General features: G+C 26.9%; 1 protein-coding gene across 3 annotated transcripts in view; it reads right to left on the reverse strand.

Moving 5' to 3' along the window:
• The window catches only part of LOC129961882 (RYamide receptor-like), a 327,448-nt gene that overhangs the window by 166,342 nt on the left and 143,605 nt on the right, over window positions 1–17,501 (reverse strand). For all 3 annotated transcript variants that reach the window (XM_056075501.1, XM_056075500.1, XM_056075502.1), the window contains one exon: window positions 3,190–3,267. The gene's annotated coding sequence lies outside the window, so the exon portion shown is untranslated. The remainder of the gene's footprint in view (window positions 1–3,189; window positions 3,268–17,501) is intronic.

Here is a 17,501-nt window from a genome sequence, read left to right on the forward strand (position 1 = left end):
TTTTTTTTTTTTTTTTTGGTTTGTCATTCAGAATTTAATGAAATGCATCTTTTACCATCCCTCAATTCCAAAGACGAGATAAAAGAATAGTACAAATTAAAGCAAATAAATACTGATGAAAAAAGAAAATAAAATCTTTATCTCAAAAGTCATGTCAATTTATGCCATAAGGCAAAGAGAAAATAAATTTTATTTTGAGAAATCTAATTTATATTACGGAATGACAATTTAATAAGCCACTAAATGTGAGAAAACTATACAGGACCTGATACTTTTTTTATGAAATTCATGCGTCTGCAATCTTGTAACTTCTACTTTAATTAATAATAAAATATTATACTAATTAATAATAAAATATTCTGCTAATTAATGATAAAATATTCTTCTTTAATAATAAAATATTCTACTTTAATAATAAAATATTCTACTTTAATATTGAGACTACTTTACTACTAATTCTAATATTCAACTTCAATTGATAATGAAATTACGTTAACGAGTTAAAGTTAAGTTATTTACTTGTTACAACCAATAATAAACCAACTTATTTTTAAATAATATTATGCTGATAATCTGGGTATTTTGTTATTACATTTAATAAAATAAATAAAATATAATACTGAAAAAATCTAAATTATATTATTTTCCCTTAGCACTACAAAATTTAAAATATTCCTGAATTTGATATATTATTAAAAAATACTATTTTACTATATTTCAAGTCATTTAACGTAGATCATAGATGGATTTTAACTTATAGTCCTACAGTCAATATTTCCTTTGCCGACGGGAGTTGGATGGTTATGTATTGATCAAGGATATCGATCGGCAAAATATATATTGCTCTATTTACAGAACAAGATTAATATAAAAAAAATTAATAAATGCTGGTTTTTGCTGAGGGAACGGACCAATGAGTTTTAAAAGTTCTGTTTTTTACAACCCATTGTTGTCCTTTAAGACAGACCACTATGTTTGGGGCCATTATTTGAAACACTGTTCGATGCAGAACTTTTGTATTTTTATCCGAAATGTATTCTACAACGCAATAAATCATACAGAAAGTTTCTCGACTTAAATACTTCTTTATCGTATTGTTTACAACATCATTTTCTGGTTTTTGAAAGGAAATAAATGACATTAATTTTTTTTTATCGCGGATATTTCTTTTTTCTTCTTTAGATACCTTTAACAGTCCTCCCAAACACCTTTAGAATGTTTCTGGTGATATAAATATACAATAATTATTATAACCTTTTTAAGGAAACTAAAATTTGATGTAATTTAATAGGAAGTAAGCAACACTAAATTGTTAAAATATTTACCTCATAAATGTGAAATATTTCCGTGAAATATTTCGCAATATCATCGTGAAATCAGAATAAAAATAAGCTATAAAAGCTATTTCTTTTGATGAGAACTTATAAATTAGTTTCATTAAATATGGACTGCCTTTGGAAAGGAAGGTTGGTTTGCAGAGAATTTTGGTTGGAAATATTTGGAAATGAATACATTTTTCTTATCATTCCTTCTGAAATGTATTTTTAAACTTCAAATTTTGGCAGACATGTATTTTGAAAGCTTTACATCGTTTTTTCACTGCTATGCAACATTCTATTTTTTTTTTCTAATTTCATCTAAAATTTGAAAATTAATTTCATATGGTTGTAAATTAATATCGACTAATCCAATAATATGAGTGTTGAATCGAAAAAAAGAGCATTCAATTATTATGCTCATTGAAAAACAAGAATTGAAAGAAAAATTACTTAATGCTAAAGTTTCGTATGCATTACCTAACATATTTCGTGATTTATTTAATCTATTAAACGATTATTCAATAAAAGTTATTCTGATTTAATTAAAAATTCAGCTGAAAAAGCGATGATATATTTTTAAATAATCACTTATGTTACTGGAAAGCCCAGCTATGTTTAAAAAATATACGAATTAAAAAAATAACTATAGCTTTTTTTGGAGTGAAACATAATTTGTAGTCTTTACTGTAATTGTTATGTTATTCTAAACCTTCTTTAAAATCATGTTTTAAGCAGAGATTTAATCAATATGAAAAAAGTAGAGATTTCATATCTTGAACAATAATGGAAAAGAATTGCAACAAGTAATATTAGTAATAAATAATGAAACCGGTTAGAGTTTCATCAAGATAATGAAAACACTAAAATACACTAAAAAATCTTTATAATAATGAGAAACTCTTCATTGGGTAGTTTTATTTTTTTTAAATTATGAAAGGAAAATGTAAAAGTTCCGTTAAAGTGTCAATGAAACAACATTTTAAAAAATGCTCATATCATCTTCCAAATCCCCAAGGCATGATAATATTTTCAGAAATGAGAAAAATGACTCATTTTTTGGTTTATTAGTGATATCTTTAAATAGAAGAAAGAAGAATGAATGAAATAAAGAATCCATTCTAATATATGGATTTATGTTGAAAGTTCGAGCCTTTTTCAAACTATAGTAAATTTCGAAAAATGGTAGCATATAATAATATTTTAATTTTCTAATTTATTATAAGCATTTTTTATGGAATTTTAAATAAATTCTCAATTATTGAGTAGAAAAAGGGGGGAATATTCAATCATGGAGTAGAATTATATTTTATTTAAAAATTGTTAATAACTTGAATGAAATGAGACATTATAAATGAATGACATAATAAAAATTGTTAAAACGACAAAAGTTATCTGAATGGATGACAGATCCATTTATAAAATCACATTGGAAGTTTGCTCGAGCTAAAAAATAATCGATTTTACTTTGTGATAAAAAGGAAAAAAAATCTACAAGGAGAAAAGATAGGAATCACATATAATGCTAGAATTACATGATTTCAGTATAGTAAATAATATTGATTGAAATATATTTCAATATTATTTCCAAATTTGTGAATTATTATATTACTAAAATTGGTCTAAGTCTATAATTTTATCACCATTTCTTAACCTTTGCATCATTGGAATTTTGCAGTAATTATTTAACAAAGTTATCACGGCATTAAAAAATAGCATACATTTTCAAAATAGAAGTTTGGCAAAGCCATTAAAATCTAAATAGAGCAAATCCATTGTATACAATATGCAACCATTAAATGATATAGTAAAAATAAAATAACTGATTAATTGAAGAAATAAATATATATATATATATATATATATAACTTACCGAAGCATAATGAATTTTTCACATGATGATCTCATATAGGTTTCCGGCCACTTTTAGATAATACTTTCAATTTGAAATCTGAAATAAGAAAGAAAACTTATTTCTTAATTGTAACAAAAATACTTGAACAACTCGAAAAAAATTGTTCCACTAGAATCTTCCATACCAAGGAAAGAGCATTTTATAAATTTACTTTACTCGGCTATAAAGTAGTTACAATAGACTTTACTACTAAAATTGATAGTAGGTAATAAAATGAAGGGCATCGTATTTACTTTTTTTGTTGAAATAATCTGAGATTCCCACGAGCTTTAGAAAATACGTTTAATAAAAATAATAAGTACTGAAATCAAATGAAATTATTATGTAGTTTTTATCAAAAAATCTTGTAGTTGTTAATGTATGGTAATCTATTTACATACCCATGATGTATTTAATTGTAATCCGGGGTAACTTTATTAATATATTTAAAGGAAGATGACAAGAACAATTTTTTATTCTGTATTTCAAAGAAAATATTTGACATCGAATGCTCCATTTTTTAAAAAAATATTTTATCTCAAGCTCATTGAATTTCGAATTTCTTGGTCTCTAAGGATCTGATTCCCATACGACATCACAAAATTAAGAAGAATACGAATTTTACTAAATTGTAATTAGTGCAATAATTTCTTATTCATAGTACTATTTACAGCAAATTCTCGCTTTAACAGATTTTCAGCTGCTAGTAAAAATAAATAAAGATCTTCTGTAAAATAATGTGTCATGTATCAAGAGAAAAAGTGTTAAGAATTGATTGCTTCTCAAACCTGACTTGATTGAATAAAATTCAATTTGATCTAGGAAAATACAAAAAAGAAATGAAATCCCTTTATAATTATATTTTTATAGTTATAAAATTAAAGTCCTTTCATCTATCCCAGTACATTAACTTACGTTTTTCATCAATAGTTCTGAGATTTAATTATTTTATGAAATGGCCACATATGGGAATACATGATGATTTTTGATAAAGAACATGTTTCCATAAGTTGAATAGAATTAAACATAAAGTGACTTAAGGAACATAAACAATTCAAAGCCAGTCATTTAGTAGGAAGATTCTAACAAAGATTACATAGTTATTACTGTTTTTCTTTTCAATAAAACAGATGAAGGTAAGAATTTACCTAATAAAAATATAGTATCATTACCTTCATTAATACTGTAAAAAGTGTCGAATCATCCAACAACTAATTTATAAATCATTAGTATTATCAAATTTAGCAAATTATTCTGGGTAAACTACCAATTTAAATAAATTTTGCTCTCCTACACGAAATGCAAAGCGCTATAGTCCGGTCAAGTTTGTTCTTAAAAAAGGGGAATTTATTTGTTTACAATGTTAAGAATTATAGAGAATAATTTGCGAAATATGACAGATAAGACTGGTGGATTTTATAAAATTAGACGTCGTAATTTTTTTCAACGATATATTTATCAAATCAAATCAAATAATATATATTTCTTTGTTTCATTTAAAACATGTTTTCTGATTGGGACTCTGTATCTACTTTTAACAATCAAAAAATTTATAATTGGATAATGATCAGAGTGGGTGTTCTGTACATGTTATTGAAATATTTCATTAATATTTTACAAATATATTAAATTCAGAATTTATTGGCAAATTCTATTTTGAATGGAAAAACATTTCTAATATTTTATTAGAACATTTTAAGACCTAGTTATGAAGTACTTCAGAAGTGTTAGATTAAGATCCAAAATTAGTTCATTATTGCATAAGAAAATAGAAATTCAATAAAATTTTTTTAAATACAATGCATTTTTCTCATTGTTTTTAAAATGTCAAGTCATATGTTGAGCTAAACTAAAAAAAAAAAAAAAAAAAAAAGTTGAAACTGAATCAAATTTGAAGCGAAACTATTCAAATTCATAAAAAATGCAAGCAGCATTATAATGAAATATCACTGCATTTATTTATGTAATTGTAAATATTATAGATATCTTGCCATTTTCAGAAAGAAATCCGAAGGTGTTTTGAAAATAAGGAAAATATAATTGTAACTGAAAAATTACATTTTTATATTCTAAATAAATAAATATTTTACATATGGACCAAAGACATTTAGAAAGCAATTATTTAGTGCATTTTCACAAGTTTATAAACAGTATTAAAAATTAAAAGAAACTTCGATTCTTGAATCATCCTCTAAATCTGTATTTATATTTAAAATTTTTGACCAAAATTTAAATTAATCTGAAAAAACCAAACTTTGGTTCAATGTATTCCAAAGTTTCCACTAATAGTTTTAGTTTTTGAATAAGACTGATGGTTTAAGTCATCATGAGATTATTTCATAAAGTTTGGAGATTTCTTTTTGAAATGTTTTCATTGCTCATGAAAATTTAAATATCCCAAAGCGTAAAATCAAACCCATGAACAACTTTTGATGCTGAAACTTTCAAAGAAACATGGATATTTATTATTATTAAAAGTTGCTAGAAATTTAGCACTTTTCATTAAGTAGGCTAGCTCAATGAATATTAATAGCAGATTTTGTATTTAACTTTAGTTGATGCCGAGAAATTAATATTTACTAAATGCAAATTACTTAAATGATTTCTTAAGTTTTATATTTAAAAAAATATACTCTGACTTTAAGTTCGCATGTAAAGAGACTTTTGGGGATTATTTCGAAATGTTCTATGTGCGAGCATTATTCTGACACATATTTCATATTTATTCTCCAGACGCATTCATATTTATACTCCAGACGTCTCTCAAGGAAGTTCAACTTCATTCGTGTTAATTGACGCGTTACATTCAAATACTTCACTTATTCAAAGGACTCTCTAGACATTAACAATGACAAAGTGAGACATCATTAGAATAAGTCAAGGAAGAATAAAAACTAGTAAATAACGTGTCTTTAACTTTCATCACTAACTAATCAGAAAATAGAAAAAAATACAGATTATTTTAACAATTCGTAAAACTAGTATATATTATAAAATTATTTTACAAGAACTTTATATACAAAAATTTCTTTAATACGTTTTAAGGTTGAAAGATATTTCCAAATTATTTCTAATATATGTCAAATAATGAAACCTATTGTTTTAATTTAGTAGTTGTTTCAAAGCGAATTTAAATTAGTTACATTTATTTTAATTAAAACAGTTACTCTTATTTTGTTAATAATATTTTATTTATTTTAGATTTTCTAAGCATATTATTTTAAATCATGATAATGAAAAACTAGGTTACAATTTATATTTTTTACTATACATTGTATAAAAGTTTGAAATTTCAAATTTTCATTCTGAAAATTTGACTTTTGAAAATTCTGTCAACGAAAGAAAGAATATTCACCTAACTTAGTACTGCCTTTAATGAAAAAAAATGAATTTAAAGTTATACTGAGTATAAATTATCATTGAACCTTTCACTTTTAGATAGTTTTGAAATTCAGCCATAAGAATGTAAGGAAATGTAAATTTTCAAACTGGAATTTTGAACTTCCAAATTAATTATGAATCAAAACAGTTTATCTTAATTTATGTTCATTATTTTTGATTGACAACTTTAAGAAGCAAATCAAAATGAACAGAATGTTGCAAAAATCAAAATAAATAAAAAAAATCATAAGAAATTAATATTTTATAAAAAATTATGTACATCTCTCTTTTTATTTTTTGTTTACATATTTTATATGTTTCTTTTTAATGCAGTAATAATGTCAATAATCGATTGTCACATAATCGATTAAACTTATGTCACATAAAACAGTGTAACATAATCGATTAAACTTATTGCTAAAAATTTTTTTATCTGCGATGGTATTCTTAAATACACAAATTAACTAATTGACGATTTACTGATTTTTTTTTATTATGATAATCGATTGTCACATAATCGATTATCTATTTTACTATCGAACTTTACAATAAATGAAGCAAATATATATAAAAAAAAATTGAAATACTTCAGATTTTTCTTTTGTTGAATTCTGAGCAATAATATCAGCAGTTATTTTTTGTTAATGACGCAAAAACAAGTTTAAGACTTTACATTACATCCTCAAAAGCTTCTTGTGTGTTTGAAGTCTCTAACTAACTTTCAAAAGATATACATTTTAAAGAGATTCAGAAAGTCTGAAAATTAAATCATTCAACAATAGATATCGATAAAAAAATGAAATAGATGGTATTCCTTTTTTCACAGCTGTAAAAATATGAATCAGAATTTCTAATTTATTTACAATTGTTTACAACAGATGGCGCTGTATACTATAATTGAAGTCGGAATCTGAGAAAAAGCCTGTTAACTGTAATAGGCAAACGATTCTTGAGATCCTACCACAATAGATTCAAAATATGCATTTTTTCACAGTATGGAGAAGGCGCGCATGGAAAATGAAATCTCCAGGCATTCTTTGTTAGGCATTAATTTTACAATCATAAATCTTTTTACTGGGCAGCATGTAAACTTCAACTATATGGAAAGAATTTATGCAATCGAATAACATTTTTTGTACAGAGAAAGACTAGAGCATAGGCTGAATTTCGTTGACACATGAGGTTTAAGAGATCAACTTTGCCATTTGAACAGTGGTAACCAGACGAGGACGACACCTGAATTGACATTTTCTCCAAAGCTTCTATATCACTTTTATTACAGAGGCGTGCTCCTCGGCATCAAATTCAGTGTTTATCAGAGGAACATACAGGCCAATGTTTGATATTGTTACGAATCTGTGGTGCGGCTTGCCAGCATAGTTGGTTCCATAGGAGGTCCCAGAGCTTGGCGACAAACTTAACGACCATTTGGGGGCTTGGCGACGAATTTGGCGACTTTGGCGCCAAAATAGATTATACCCGAAACATCGAGAATTTTCCCGATCCATCCAGTAGGAACCGAGTTACGCCTCGAACGTTCCTGATTGGTTGAGAGGCTTCTAGCCCCGCCTCCTGAGACCTATAAAAGGAGCTGCAGCTGCCGGGGAGGAGAGTGAACCAGAGTCGTCGGGATCGACGGGGAAGAACGAGTCTTCCCGAGAGAGTGTCGTGAACCAGTGGAGTCGAAGAGTAGTCGGAATCGACGTTAAAGGACTGACCTTCCAGAGATAAGCGGAGCAGCGACAGAGTGAAGCTAGTGCTGAACTAAGCTGTGTGCTAATGTCTGCAGTAGAGTCTGTTGTATGCTGCACGTCTCGGGTGAAGATAATCGTCTTCTGTGATGTATATAGTTGTCGTCTTTGTGCTATCCTGTGTGTCTTCGTGTAAATAAACGTCGTTGTTTTTATTTTCTACTGCCGCCTGGTGATTGAGCGTTCTTCACACCATATAACCCCCACTATCCAAACGAACCCCGGAAATTTCGTAACAATATAATCGGTTTCCTCACCGAGAGCCCTCCTGTGACCCGAACAAGTATTCTTTTCACAAATTGTTTTACAATAGGTTTATGCAATCCGGTAACAAATTTTGTGACAAATTTTATATTAGATTTTCTTTAAAGTAATTGGCATGAAACAGTTTAAATAAAAATATTTTCCTTTCCTTTGAATCCTTTAATTAGCTTTATTGAGCACAAATTCAACGTGCGATTAACTTACACATAATTTTACTTGGTTGTCTACTTTTAAACGTATCTTTCTGCTTGTTTTGAACCTCAATTATTATTTTTTAATATTCAATGACATGCCATGTTTCTTTACAGAAATACCTTAGAAAATATCAATAGCAAAAAGAAATATTTATGACTAACACAGAACAAGGATTTCAAGCTTTAGTACGTACTGTATTCAAGATTAATGCGGATTCAATCAGGCATTAATACTGAAAGTATTATTTCGATAGCGCAACGTCTAGAAACGACAGCAAAAAGCAAGGCTTGCCAAAAATTGATTACACAATCATTTACAACAAAACAGAGGAGTCTATCTTGGGTAAGGAAAATTAATGTTAGTTGGCAATGCTTTTCTGAGATATATAAGTGTAGTAAATGTTATTGGTAATCGACACAAAAGTAGTTTGTCAGGCTGGCTTATAGCTCGTATTTCTAAATATCTGATTTGTTATTACTTTTTCACATGGAACAAGATATTCTTCTTGACGACTAACGTCAACATTATCTCAAATAATAATAAAAAATTATATTTTATCGCTGTTTGTATAGGCCATACAAATCAGATCATTTTATATAGAGCTATGGAATTATATATATGTATATATATATATGTGTGTGTGTGTGTGTGTGTGTGTGTGTGTGTGTGTGTGTGTGTGTGTGTGTGTGTGTGTGTGAAAATGTCAGTGATTAAAAAAGTGACATTTTTTCACTTTCTTGCGATTACGTCCAATCATATTACCTAACAAGATTGATTTTTACATTACTATAGCACTCGAAAAAAATTCTTTTCAATGGTATCATTTTTCTCAAATATAATTCTTTTTTCTTTTAATTAATGTTAGGAATTTATTTTAAACACATTTTACAAAAATACTGAATATTGTTGATGGGAAACTCAAATGCGTTTAATTATTCCTTCTTTTATTTTATTTGCCTGTATTTTGTTGTTGATGATAAAGGGATGAAGATTTCTTGACCAAATTTGTTTCCATGCTCAGTAGGTTTCAATATAAGACATGCTTTTAATAAAGTTTATGAATTTTTTTACAATTAAAGTTTAATCTGAGTGTCAAACAAGGACAAATACTTTTTTTAAAGAACGCACATTTTTAACACGTTTTCTTTTCATTGTGATGTAATTGAATATATAAAGATACAGACTGAAAATTTAAAAAAATTCCTAGCATATTAAGCAGAACGATATAAGGTTTTAAAAGTAATATGAGTTAATGTCTATCAAAACTTGATGTTGAAAGACCTTTTGCTGATAACATTATGTTATTCTATTGCTCGGGTCTTGCTTCCAGGGATTTCACCCTTTTTCTAATTGAAAGTGTTCCTGGGTGGAAAACGTTTTGAAAATCACGGAGTGCTGGGGAATGCTGCGACCACATGGATTAATCAATTGACGGTGGAAGAGTAAAACAAAAGAATTCTGAAATTCTTGACCAAGTGCTACAAATATGTAGGAAATAGATAGGAAATTATATAAGGAAATAAAAAAATTGCAGGTATTTGATAAAACTGATTTTCTCAATAAATATTATGTTTATAGATTTGTATTCCTTTTTTAAAAAATAAATAAACGGCTTGTATTTTCTGGATGACTCTCATATATTCATGCATTTGATATCTTGTGCCAGAAATTTAATATTCTGTGATGCTGGTTCTTTTTCCATTCCTTTGTTATTTCTGATTCATGATAAAAAGTGACAGTAATTATTAGTGAATTGCGAAATAATAAATTGTAATAGTTACGAAAATACATGCGTGCCTTAGGAATAATTCACAATAAACTGTCCCGCTTTGTTTAGTAGTACAGAACTTTTTTTACTTTAAATATATGTTGCATATTGAAATTTTAGTTTCTCTTACTCTCATTTTTATTTCATTAAATGCTAGAGAGTGATCCAGGTTCTTTCAAATGGAGGGAATTTGTCCTAAATTAAATATTAATAATCTCTGTTACATCTCCTATATCAATTCGAAACTGATTTCTTACAACTCAATTTTAATTTAGAATGTGTGAAAAGGAACCGCCACTGAAGTGCACAGATTAAAAATTTACTGGGAAATCTCATGAACCTCAAAATTTAGAATACCATAAAACATTACTCCAAAAATACTATGTAAAACAAAAGCTTTGCTTTTTATTTAATCTTTGGTTTGTGCAAGTTTTATTCTAGCCTTTTGCTTTTATATTGAAAACATTAACTATTAATGATAGTAAATGCCGAAGTAAAACAGATAACATAAAAAAAAAAAACTCATTGCATTCGCTTGTTATGCCAAGTTTTCAAATTGATATTTCATATATAAAATTTGTTAAATTAAGTTTTCAGTCAGATGCAGTGAATTTTTAAGTATTTTAAAGATGAATGTTATCAAAACATATTTTATTTAAAAAATAAATCTTTGGAAATTAAGTTTTATTCATTTTAATTTAATGTTATTCTGTTGCTTAATCAGAACAAATTTACTCATCTTATTACACATTCCTTGAAATCAGGAATGTGTAAATGTATTTATTTTAAAAATTTAAAACTTAAACTCCTTCTGATTCTAATCAAATGTAGTTTTTTAATTTTAATTTTTTTATTCAATAAAAAATATGGTCTTATTATATATACAGCACTCTTTTATCACTAAGTTTTTCACTTAGCTATTTCCGTTTTTATATTTTTTTTTTGGAAAAAGTAATATTTCTACTATTTCAAGCTCTTATTTTACGTTTAAATAAATATTTGTTAGAGTTTTATAAAAACTATCAACAAACTGAATGAATATAATAAACTAAATTGTCTATGTCTTTTGAAAAAATTCTGAAAGCTTTGTCAAAAACATACAGCCATATAAATTGATCTACAAAAAACTTTTATGATTTTTTTTTCAGTTTCTTGCAAACAGAAAAGTTTTGAGTGACTTTTGAAATAAGCCTTCTAGACTATATTTTCATTTCTTCAAGGTTTAATAAAAACTGAACAAATATTTATAATTTATCTTGAAGCAACACAAAAAAAGAAGGAACAGGAAGAAGGGAAGGAAAGCATCAAGATTCAGTTCTTGACATTTTAGTTTCATAAAAAGGATAAAAAGTGGGAGAAACATTTATAAGTTGATGGCAGTCAATATACTTTTTACAGTTTGTTCCGATTGTATCGATATCATAAATAAAGAAAACAGTAGAATTTCTTCAGTATAAAAGTTTTATCTTTGAATCCAGTACATTAATTTAACCTTTTCACTACTAACTCTGTCCAACCCAGCCATGAAAGTTTTGTTCTAATGGGCAGTTTTGGTATCGGTTTCAGTTTCATACGAGGTGTACAAAATGTAAGGTAAGTTATCATAAATCATGCTTTCGCTTTGCCTCCTACACTCGTCATTTGAAAGAGAAACCGGCTCCCAAAAGCTCATTAATATGAAACTAGCATGGTCCAGTTCAGCCAGGTTACTAGTGACAGAAATATAATAAGTGTTTTACCACTCTATCTAAAATATTTACCGTATTCTCTATTTAATATGGAACTATCTGTAATAAAGCATCGTTTAAATCTATAATTAAATTAATCATCATTTCGCAGTATTTGACAATGAACAACGGCATAATTTGAAAATATGAAAGAGGAGCCTTGAAGTTAGTTTGGAAGGTTCCAATGAAAAACTCCCTTTTTGTGCCTTAATTTTCAAAAAATTTCAAGGAATTTTCTTAAGAATATTAACTTTAGACTATTAATTTCAGTATCTGCTTATTCTTTTTGCATATATTTATTAGTTTTTGCATACTATTATTTTCTATATCTTTTCTTATATTATTATTTTTTTAAAGTAGTGTTATATTTTAATCTTTCTTTTGTTATTAGTCTCAATTTTTATAGATTTTTTTTTCTAAATTTTACAGAATGTTGGCCTATCTCATATTTTAGTTTCATGTTTTTATATTTTGTGACATGTATGCTTTGATCATTACCAGCTATGATGCACCGTACACCGTTTTGGGTAAATAGGTGAAACCATTGAGGATTAAATAAATAAATAAATAATCATCAATATTCTAATCCCTATTTGATAAATTTAATTTGTTTGTAAGCGTTGTTTTTTGTCAACATCTAAAAGCTATAGGCATTTACTATTACATCAATTTATCTTAGTCACTCTACATCAGATGTTTGAAACTATGGATCGAGAACCAATGTTAGTTAGGTCATGACAAGGTCTTGTATGTATATATACATAAATTCTATTAATTTATTGTGGGCTTTAAATCTTTATCAAGCCCAACATTAGAATTGTTTTTTGCAAAATTATATTAAAGAAATAAATTTCCTTTACAAAAGTTCGTCCTTTCCTGAGATAAACATGTGTTTTTTATTTCAGGAAAAATCCAACTCCCCGATAATGTGATGGATTGCTACCGATTTTATTGCGGTAAAGGGGGTCGCGGTGTGTAAAATTTGAAAATTCTTGATATACGTCAATTAATTATTTATTAAAAGCGAGCAGATGCATTCAGATATATACAAAATATTACATATACAAAAAGGCTATCTGAGATATATACAAAATATTACATATACAAAAAGGCTATCTGAGATATATACAAAATATTACATATACAAAAAGGCTATCTGAGATATATACAAAATATTACATATACAAAAAGGTTATCTGAGATATATACAAAATATCTCAGATAGCTTTAACATATTTAGTTTCAACCTTGAAATCAATTGGGAATTGCATCAACTTACTGCATCTTTTTGGCATAAAAACGTATATTTTCTCATCCACCAGACAAAATATCAACGCATACAAATTCACTGATGTTCAGTCCTAAAATATTATATTCGTGGTTGTTGACATAAATATTTCCTTTCAACTTATTCCAAAATTCATCAAAGCAATGTTTACTAATTTCAAGGCTTGACGGCATATTCGATATTCGTTTTTTTAAATCTCTTTTCTGTTTCTATTCCCTAAATGCATTGCAAACAATAACTGTCACTGTAAATGCTGATTTCGGAATACTACTTGGTTTGAAATTTTTAAATTTAAATGATGATTCACTTACATAAATGGGTTATTTTTTTCTGAGTGCGCGTAAACTCGATGATTTAAACAGCTTTTTTTTGAAAAATCTATTAAATTTATCATTTCAGAATATAATATTTAAGTCCCTGACAGGATTCTACTTTTGTTTTTAGTGATCCAATTATGAAATTTTGATTTATATAGTATTAATTCATTAGGAATGTATTATTGAAACTATGTATTTATTTTTGGTTGCCCAAAAGCAATGGATATAATCTTAAATTTTTAAATGACAGAAATCAAGTATTTTTAAAAATATTTTTGACCTAATAATTTTAATTTAAATATTTCTTAATTAATATTTTTAAATTAAGAGAATCAAGAGTTTTAAATTAAGACAATCTGAATTCTCTCTTTTTATGATACATAAATTTATCACCAAATGTATTCATTTGTTATTTGCGACATATAGGATAAACTAAAATCTTTTGTGTGAATACAGTTTCTCATTCATTTATGTCACTATTTGCAAAGAAATATGGAAGAATTTGTTTTAAAAAATATTATAAAATAAATGAAGTGAAAGTTACATATCATTATGATCATATTTTAGAAAATATTTGCAAAAAGTATAGATTAGATGTTTGATTTTTTTCCCATTATGTTAAAAAAAATTTTTCTAACAAAACTGCAAATTTTAATTGAAAGTACATGGAAAACTGTCTCAAATCAATGAAATAAATCTCATTTTTTATAACTGTATTCTGTAAGAATCTAAGGCATAATGTTCTGTAAACTTTTAATTCTCACCAGTTTCTGGTTGCAATACACAAACTAGTCAAAACCATTGAAGAAATTCAAAAGCTGAATAAAATAAGAATTCTTGAGGTAAAAATTGGATTTTAAATTTTAAAAAATAATATTCTTTTTTAGCAACATGATCACTCAGCATCAATCATTTCTTTAAAGGATTTATCAGAGACCCTAAACGTATAGTAAATTTTTGCGATACTTATTGCATTAATCGAATAATTACTGCCGTCATTGGTTATTGAACAGTAGCACTAATACGTAGTAAGATATACAGAATATCAGTTGAATAATTTAGGATTTCTATATTATTGAAATAATTTTTTTTATAATGCTTGTTTTTTATACAGAAAGCATGAATTGTATAAGTTGATTGGTTAAACCTTTGGTTAAACCTTTGATTAAACCTTGAAATGCGATGAGTAATGCATAACCACTCGTTGCATTCCTAAACTGTTTAAATATTTTTATCGTTTTATGTGACCGTATTTAGCATAAAATTACATGAATCTTCATTTTATAAATTATAACACATCAGACATTTAACTAGAAATAATTAATTTGAAATATATCTTAGTACTCATTTTCTAATTATCAGCTTTATTTGAAAAATAAACATGAAATGCAAACCTCAGCATTTAATTTGATACGTACTTTTATTTTTCTCATAACTGAGCACAAATATTTAAAGAGCTGAAAATACATTTCCAGAAAATATGGTTTTGCAGTAAGGGCACTTACTATGAAAGTTATGTTAAACATTTAGAAATATTTAAAATAAGAGAATGAAATAGTTTCTTATTTTTAGGCATGTTAATTAATGCTAATGTCTTGTTTTACGATAATAAATGGGAATTATTCAAGAAAGTTTCTTAATGTTTTAAACTCCATTTACTAACAATAAACATTTAGAACAATTTTTGAACTTAATGATGTACTAAACTTTTCATGTTGGAGTAAAAAATGAAAAGAGTTTTAGAGGCATAGTAATCTTACCGTATTAATTAAAGCGCACCATAATTAATAGGATAGATACAATGCCAGAGAGTATTCATTATGCAAATATTTTCAAGAAATTCCTGCATATGATGAATAGGTTTGAATTTCTTACTTTTTTTTAACTTCTTTAATAATACACATTTCTTTTCGAAAATGTATAACCTCAGTTATTACAACGGTTTCGCATATGCTCCTGAAAATGTATAAGCATAGAAGTATTAAATAGAAGTAACTATTTGGAAGCCTTTAAAAAAATACAAGAAATCATAGTAAATTGGCTTTCTAAACGGATATATGCACACATTTTTTTACAATCATATAATAATTTATTATTTAAATATTTTGTGGGTAAGTAATTATAGTTTTTTAGTCATGTTTTTTTTTTCTTTTCAATATGCAGCTTGAAACCGCTCTAAGTGAGACGATTTCAATGTTTTCAAAGAAAGAAAATTAGAAAACTCAGTCCGAAGTTAGTGCAGTGAAAAGAAAAAAAAATCATTCTGTAATTAAATACCTGTTGTTAATCAACAGTTAATAAAACATTTAAAATCATATTTTAATTTTTGGAATCTGACATTATCGCATTTTATCATGTGGTATAAAAGAAATAATGCAACATTTGATGTTTTATTAAGATCAAAATTTCTTGCCGTCTATTTTTGATTTAATTGATTATATATTCAATCATATTTTCCTTTTGAAATATGCTATGTGAAAATCCTTTGAGTAAATAATTTTTTTTTATCATGTGAGAACATGATTTTTTTTTTCTGGTTTCAGTTTTTGAAGCCATAAAATGCACAGGCATAGAATTGGCGATTTATCGCTTTCGAGTCATCAGTTTTGGTTTTTAGAGTTATTAGAAAATGATCAAGATGGTTGCCGCATTTGGAGATAAGTCACCAAAAAATGTTACAACTTGGTGTGAATGTCCGCCATGTACCCGATTCTCCCATCTGGTCAATAAAAGGCAGTGTTGCAAGAAGTTATCGCCCGAAGAAGCTCAGAGAAGAAAATGGGAATGGACTCGAAACTACGAATCGAGTTCGAAATACATTGAGATGGAGAAAAAAAAAATCCCACCACTTTTCTAAAAGTTGACGATTGCCCAATACCATAATCGCATCATCATTCCAAATCAATTTAAACCTAATTTTCACACACACACACACACACACACACACACAATCGTTTTTTAAATATCGATGAATGCGTAACCTGATAGTAACGTGATGCAGATTTCAATTATTTTCTCTCTTTAATTTGTTCTTAGTTAGTTATTGTTATCCTACTGATAACAAATATTTAGAAAGTTGTAAATTTTGGAATGATAATCACCTTAAAACATTTAATGTACGAAGTCTGATATTCCATTTGGCTTATAATTTGGCTAATACATTTAGCCAAATAATAATATAACATTTGGCTATTACTAATACTAATATAACATTTGGCTAATAATCTATAACCAATGAATTTATAAATTTCTTAATTTTTATCAAATTTTCCAGGACATTAAATTACAATAAGAAAATGTGCATGCATTAAGACATCTGATTTTACGATAATAATTTAATCGCATCAGTTTTAAATATTTAAAATAAACTATTGTCGTGGAATACTTACATTTCCTAAAAATCAAAATGGAATTAGAAGAAATGGAAATAATAACTTCAAATTTCCTATTTTAATTTGAAAGGTCATGCTCCTTTAGAAGATTAAGAAGATTAGAAGAAAATGAATCTAATTATTATTAGGTGACAAATTTAAGGGTTTAATGAAGAATTGATTACTTTCAAAAAATTGATGGTTGAATTAAACAGAATAGATCCACTTC

This window comes from Argiope bruennichi, chromosome 2 (assembly GCF_947563725.1).
Source record: "Argiope bruennichi chromosome 2, qqArgBrue1.1, whole genome shotgun sequence".
Taxonomy (NCBI): Eukaryota; Metazoa; Arthropoda; class Arachnida; order Araneae; family Araneidae; genus Argiope; species Argiope bruennichi.